The sequence below is a fragment of the Notolepis coatsorum genome (genome assembly GCF_963971535.1).
Source record: "Notolepis coatsorum genome assembly, chromosome: 19".
Lineage (NCBI taxonomy): Eukaryota > Metazoa > Chordata > Actinopteri > Aulopiformes > Paralepididae > Notolepis > Notolepis coatsorum.
Genome location: NC_140183.1, coordinates 85,022,379 through 85,029,578, shown reverse-complemented (window position 1 = coordinate 85,029,578; position 7,200 = coordinate 85,022,379). Strand labels below are relative to the sequence as shown.

The window sequence follows — 7,200 nt, the reverse complement described above, 5'->3', positions numbered from 1 at the left end:
ACCAATAAAGATATCTGAAATTGGTTGATTATGATATCCAGGGGGATGGTGATCTAATTTCACATCAACTAAAATACGAGATTGAAAAACAATTCTACTGAATATTTAATTAATCAGCTATTCGGTATGCAGACGTTCCTGTTTGGCATTCCTACAAGTTTGCAGACGACACCACTGTCGGCAACAATGACGAGACGTGTACAGAGGAGGTCCAGTACCTAGCTCAGTGGTGTGCTAATAACCTGGCCCTCGACACCAAAAAAAAACGAAGGAGATTGTGGTGGACTTCAGGAAAAATAAAACGCCATGCACAGCCCCATCCACATCAATGGAGAGGAGCTTGAGTGGGTCTGTAGTTTCAAATTCCTGGCAGTCCACATCTCTTGAGGACGGTGACCTGTCCTGGACCACCACCACCTCGACCCTGGTCAAGAAGGCCCACAAACGAGCGCCTCTTTTTCCTGAGGAAGTTGGCCAAACTCCACCTACCCCCTCCTGTGCTAGCAAACTTTTATCGCTGTCCAACGCATCACCAAGACCCCCCCCCCCCCCATATCATCAATCTATGAGAAGCGGTGCTCACGGAGAGCACGGAACATCATCAAAGACGCTTCTCGCCCCAACCATGGACTTCACCCGCCTGCGGGGTACTCTGGGGCACGCTACCACAGCCTCCCAGGCAGAACCAACAGGACCACGAATAGTTTCTGCCCCTCAGCTGTCAGACTTCGGAATCAAAACTACTTAGCCACTGCACCTCACTCTATACCTGTGTATATAGCCATATTTTATGTAGACTTTATTTGAATTATTATTTTGTATTCTCACCATTGCACTTTACTGTACAGTTTTATTTATGTCTTATATTGCAACTGACTGTCGATTGTCACATCCTGGTTGGACGTACACAATCTTGTTGCACTGTCTTGTACTGTGTAATGACAATAAAGTGAATCTAATCTAATCTACATTTGACGCACAGTTAGTGTGTCAAGTGATCCTCTGTCAATGATTTGGAGAAAGTAGATGTTAGATAATACGACGGCCCGGAAGAAAATACTTACATTTATTTTTAGGTTGTGGGGAGTGTTTAAGGTTAGCGTTATTATGGATTGGTTTATAAACTACTTTTAAAGTTAAAATGAAGACTACTTGAGATTTTGCAGTTTTGGCCAAACACCGATTACCACATCCGATCTAGCATCAACCACCATTGGAGAATGTCGGTGGGTGTTGTTGCAATGTTTTCCTTATAGTCATTGGACTTCCTCTCCGCCGCTCAAACTCCCGTGGTCCCGCCCCCTGGCCTCAGACACTTCCTGAGCGCAGCAGAGCTGTTCGGAGAGGGACCAGGGGCAGCCAGCCAGCAAAATGAGGTAATTTAAACTTTTCCGTCTTGTCTTTTGACCGCGTTGTTAGATAAGCAACATTTTCACCTTCTTTGGCTCAGCCTTTTGTTAAAATAAATGCCAACAGATGGTTAGATATTTGAGTAGGAAACGGGGGCTCCGTAACACTAAGTTACTCCACCACACGTTTTACAATCAAAGCCAGAAGAGATCACAGTTGGAATGAACGTTGTAACCACCGGCTGGTTAGCTTGTGGTCGGAATCAAATCTGAGGTAAAAACACGCGGAACCAGTTTTGTTTTATTGATAGATATATCTGGCTTCATCAAAACTTCTCCGAAGATAAAGTTTGAAAAGCTTAATCATATAGCGACCGTTAAATCAGGGACTACTACTGGAGCTAGCTCTGTGCTAACTGGTGTCCGTTAGCAGCGACAACTACAGTGACGTTAGTTAGCTTAACGTTTACCAAGTGATCTGCTCGACGTGACAGTTTACTAGCTGATCAACAGACTGTATTACAGCAAACAGTTGGCAAGGAGGACTGAGAACGTTAGTTAACTCTAGTTACACTAGCTATTCGGTGGCTTGGGTCCGGACGGAATGGTCATCGTTGTGGTTAAAGGTTGACTTGTCAACAAGCTAACGTTAGCTGGCTGAGTGGTTTTGATTGATTAATTGAAAACTTTATTAACAGATTGCAGAATGGGTACAGTACAGCTCAATACATACAATTGTTAAGGGGATGCAGACCAGAGAAAGACTTTCGTCTTGTTTACATCAGGGTCCCCCATTTTCAATTCATCGTAACATATATGACATACAGATAGACAGTACTGCTACATCTATACATTTATGACATACCAGATTTGCAATTACAGTACTGTTTGTGATACAAAAAGAGCCCAGAAAAAGAGAGTATATACATTTGACGTAGAAACTGTACATTGGATTGGGTAGGTGGGGGTGGGGGGGGACTGTACATTGGAGGTGGTTGGGTGGGGGGGGGGGGGGGGGGGGGGGGGTTGGGTAGGACGGAGTGGGGGGGGGGGGGGGGCACTGTACAACTGTACAAACAAAACTGTACATTGGATTATTGACGAGACCATATTTGGTAATTTACTGTACATTGGAGGGGGTTGTGTTCAGACATTTACAGGGGCCAGTTTCGAGTTGCAGTCTCCCTTAGGTGTTTTTTTTAGAGTGTTTTTGAAAGTGGGTAGTGATTCACATTCCTTTACAGCTTTGGGTAGGGCATTCCACATTGATGTGGCATAATTGCGAAACGTGTTTAGTCCCTTGTTTGAGCCGAATCTGGGTTTAACATGATTTGTGGAGCTCCCTCTGGTGTTGTGATCGTGGTATTCACTGACCTTTTGGGAAGTATTTTGACATGTACATGGGTACCTTGGTCGTGTAGTGTATCTTGTAGACCAGGTCCATTGCAAGTTGCTGTACTCTGTCGTCTACTCTAAGCCATCCTAGGTTGTCAAAGTGGGCAGGGGTGAGGTGGGTTCTAGGAGTAAGGTCAAGCAGTAGTCTGACCAGTTTGTTTTGAGATGTTTGTAATTTTGTTTTTAGCGCCTTTGAGGTGCTTTGGTACCATGAGGTGCAAGCATAGTCGTAGTACCCTTGAATGAGTGCTCCTGCTAGAGTCTTCAGGGTATTCTTGTTTACCAGTGAGGAGATCCGGTACAAGAATCGAGTTCGTTGGTTGACTTTTTTTTATTACATTGGATGCCATTTTGTCACAGGAAAGATTTGCCTCTAGGATGGAACCCAGGTAGGTAATATCTTCTTTCCTTGTGACAATATTGTCACCCACTGTAACTGAGAAGCCGTCGGTCTTGCTGAGTTTGTTATTTGAACCGAAGAGAATGGACTCTGTTTTGCCCATGTGTAATGATAGTTTATCAGCGAGCCATATGCAGATTTTGCCTAGTTCTGAGCTGAGGGTTTTTTCAACCTGTAACTTGTTCTTGTCAGAGACCAGCAGGGCTGAGTCGTCCGCAAACAGGAACAAGTTGCAGTCACAAGCTGACGACATGTCATTTGCATAAATTAGGAACAGTAGCGGACCTAGTATGCTTCCTTGTGGAACACCACAGCTTACTGTGAGGGGGGGGGATAGGGTACCGTTTACCTCCACCATCTGCTCTCTCCCCTCCAGGTAGGATTGCATCCAGCTCACTGATAGACTATCAAAACCAATTGCTTTTAGCTTGTCAATCAGAATGGTGTGATTGACAGTGTCGAAGGCCTTTTGTAGGTCCAGCATGACCATGCCGCAGTATTTGCCCGCGTCCACCTCTTGTTTGATGTGGTCGTTTAAATAGAGAAGGCATGTGTCAGTGGAGTGGGATGTTCTGAAGCCAGATTGGAATTCGTAGATTCGATTTTTTTCCGCAAGGTATTTTTCGACCTGTTCGTATAAAAATTTTTCCATGACTTTCGAGATGGAGGTAAGGATAGAAACAGGGCGGTAGTTGCCTGGGTCTAATTTACTGCCTTTTTTGTGCAGAGGGGTCACTCGCAATTTTGAAGTCCTTGGGGACGTGTCCCTGTTTTATGGAGAGGTTTATTATGTGTGTGATGACTGGGGTGATGGCGGCTGCTGAGTCTCTGAGGAATTTGGAGGGGATGTTGTCATGGCCAGAGGCCTTGTTGGGTTGGAGGGCGCTCAGTTTTTTGAGTACCTCATCTGTTGTTACCATTTCCAGTTTGAAGTCGTCTTTGTGGACCCCTAGGTTCTTGTAGTATGCTGTAGTATGGTAACTGTAACTGCAGGAGTGTCATAGTGTAATTCTAGTTAGCTGCAGCGGTGATGTCATAATAGAACCGGGTATAACAGGCTAGAATGCCCTGGAACATTGTGATGTCATAATAGATCGCCCATAGTGTATAAATAGGGATTCCCTATAAGGTTCGTTCCTTCACTTCTCCACCATCTTCAGACAAGCCACATCGACACCAGAGCTCCATAACTGTCCTCTCATATTGCATGCAGTCAACAAGGTACGTTTGGGGCCGTAATGCGCTTGTAGTTAAGTTCATTGGGTTAACAACCACCCTTGCAACGAATAAATTGTATGTATGTTGTTATGGTTTGATCCGTGATTGATTGTATTTCATGTATGTTTTCACAGTTTTACGGTTCGGAATAAAGATGTTCTCTTCGAACGGAAATAAAGCCAATCAGTAAACATCAAAGACGAGTTGCTTCATCATTGCAAGAGAGACAGTTACAGTAAAACTTGTATGCACCACGATGACCGTGCAATTCTAGACCATCGAACATCCACAACCTTCCGGAACATTCTAGAACCTCGAACATCCACAACCTTCATGTTAATGTCAACTAGTAGAAGTGAAGTTGAGTCCGTTAGATAGGTTAACTCGTAGACAAGTTGTCTGCTTCTTGTGGGCTAAGCTAGTAGTGGTCATTGTTGTGTTTTCAGTTCCACCCACCGAAAATGTGCCTAAAATATTCCCCAGTCACTATGAATTGAAAATGAGGGACTCTGATGTAAACAAGACGAAAGTCTCTCTCTGGTCTGCATCCCCTTAACAATTGTGTGTATTGAGCCGTACTGTATTGTACCTATTCTGCAATCTGTTTAATAAAGTTTTCAATCAATCAGTCACTCATTGTGTTTGAGACTAAAGCAGCCCTGACTGACATTACTGCTCTGTGTCCCGCCCTGCTGCGCCTCAAGGACGCGAGGTGTAACAATGGGCATGAGAGAGAGAGAGAGGGGGCTGTTTCGTTTATCAAACCTGGACATCGGTCAACTTAGTATTGATTTCGCCTGCAGCACTGCACCTTACATAATGTTTCCTGGCTAGTATTATTATCCCTTGCTCGGGTCTTGCATCCAAAGTTGGTAACTTACCACCACATGACATTACAATTTGACACTAGTTGGAAGTCGCATGTAGACATTTTTAGTCGAGTAACAAATTACATTGCAAAATTGTGCCGAGCATCTAGTCATTTACACACCAGCCTATTAGCAGTCAAATTTAATAATGATTACATGGAAACTGAGGGGGTGTGTGGGTGGGTCGGGGTGTTGGTTGGTGTAGTGGCAGGCTGGTGCTGCATGGGAAACAAAAAGTAGTTTTTTATTTTATTTTTTATTGTAGGCCTGGTTAGTTTTATTTGTCACATACACACAATGTACAAGTACAGTGGTAGGGAATTGCCTCCCTGTGCACATGCTCCCAGACTGTGGACATATAGTATGGAATAATTCTAATAAACAACAAAACTCTTTCATAAAAAAAAAAAAAAAACTCAAAGTGGAGAACATTTCAAGACTAAAATCGAGATCAGTATGGCAATAGTTTAGAGTAAATGTGCATTATGTTCAATTGAGTAATGTGTAAATTAACATGGATGTATCGACAGTCGGGCGGCTACGTGGCGTAGTGGGCAAGGCACTCGCCACGAAATGCTGGAGACGCTGGGCTCGTCAGTTCGAGCCCAGCGCTCCACATTTGCTTTCAGTTTAGCTGGTCGTCCACAGTAATACACATTGGCCGTATTACTGGGAGGGAAACTGAAGGGTGGGGATCGGGCGTTGTGGACAGCGACTCCTACAGGTCGGTTGGTGCGCCTGCGCAGTAGAATCAGGAAGTGTCGGGGGCAGCGTGAGCCTCCTCGCCACTGAGAGATCGAGCTGCGCAGGTGAAAAGATGCGTCTACTGTTACCTCAAGTACCGGAGGGGACTTGTGCTATGTATGACTTAGTCCACATTGCAGCCGGCTTGTGGGAGGCAAGAAACAGCGTCCGTGACAGGGGAGGGTTGAATTGGATGATACGAAAATTGGGATGGGAGAAAATATAGAAAATGGGAGAAAAAATGGATGTATCGACAGTCATTCAGTAATTATACAGCCAGGTACTAGTCAGTCCCTATTTAGTGGCTTGAGCTTATCTGTGTCGCCTTATGCTGCGGTAGCGATTGTTCCAAGGCCTAACAAAATTAATAGTTGGTTTCCGGTTGCCGACCGACCCTGCCGATTTAGGTGCGACCCAATATATTTTATGAGTTTAAAAAAAAAAACATAAAAAAAAAAACCTTTTTTTTAATAAAGTTTCATATAAATCTTAGTCAAACATTTAGTATTATGGATATTAAACATGCTGGCAGAGTACATGCATCCATGTTGTTGTGAACATTTTAATTAAATAAAGAAATTCCCTATCCATAGTCGCCGTGGGAAAGAATAAAATAAGAAAATAAAATAAATTCCCTACCTACCTACCCATGGCCAAACTGACAACCAACAGGAAACCAACAATATATTTTACTTTGCCCAATTGTAACCATCTCTATAATCACAATTCTTGTGGGATCGCAAACCTCTCTGGACAAAACCTGAACGATATGGCCAACCTATCATAATCATATCAACATATAATATTGCAATATATTTCTTAGTTTTCATGATATTGGACTATTTCGTTTTCCTGTACAAATTACAATGTGATATGACTTTCTTTCATGTCGTTATCTTAAAGGAAAACTCCAACATTTTGGGAAATTAGCTTATTTAATATCTTCCCTGGAGTTAGACAAGAAGATGCATACCTTTTTCTTCTCTGTGCATGCAGTAGGCTTAGGGAACGCCTGCACCGTTAGCGTAGCTTTAGCTTAGCTTCATCACTGGAAGTGGGGCAGTCCTTTACCCTGAAGTTCCCTACAGTCACGAAATACACTCCAACTACAACTCCAAAACGTTCCTGTAAACATGTTGTGACCTGTGTATTTACCACGTGGAGAAATAAAAAATAATTGAATTCGACATTTACGTTTTCTAAGCAAATATACTCTGAACAATTT

General features: G+C 43.3%; 1 protein-coding gene across 2 annotated transcripts in view; it reads left to right on the top strand.

Annotated features, from left to right (window-relative positions):
- The first annotated feature begins 1,318 nt into the window (after nt 1–1,318).
- Nucleotides 1,319–7,200, top strand: part of sphk2 (sphingosine kinase 2) — a 45,455-nt gene continuing 39,573 nt past the window's right edge. Inside the window, exon 1 of one of the 2 annotated variants that reach the window (XM_084336890.1) lies at nt 1,319–1,376. The gene's annotated coding sequence lies outside the window, so the exon portion shown is untranslated. Of the gene's footprint in view, nt 1,377–1,564; nt 1,624–7,200 lie in introns of those variants that run through there. The other variant, XM_084336891.1, reaches the window with a different exon arrangement.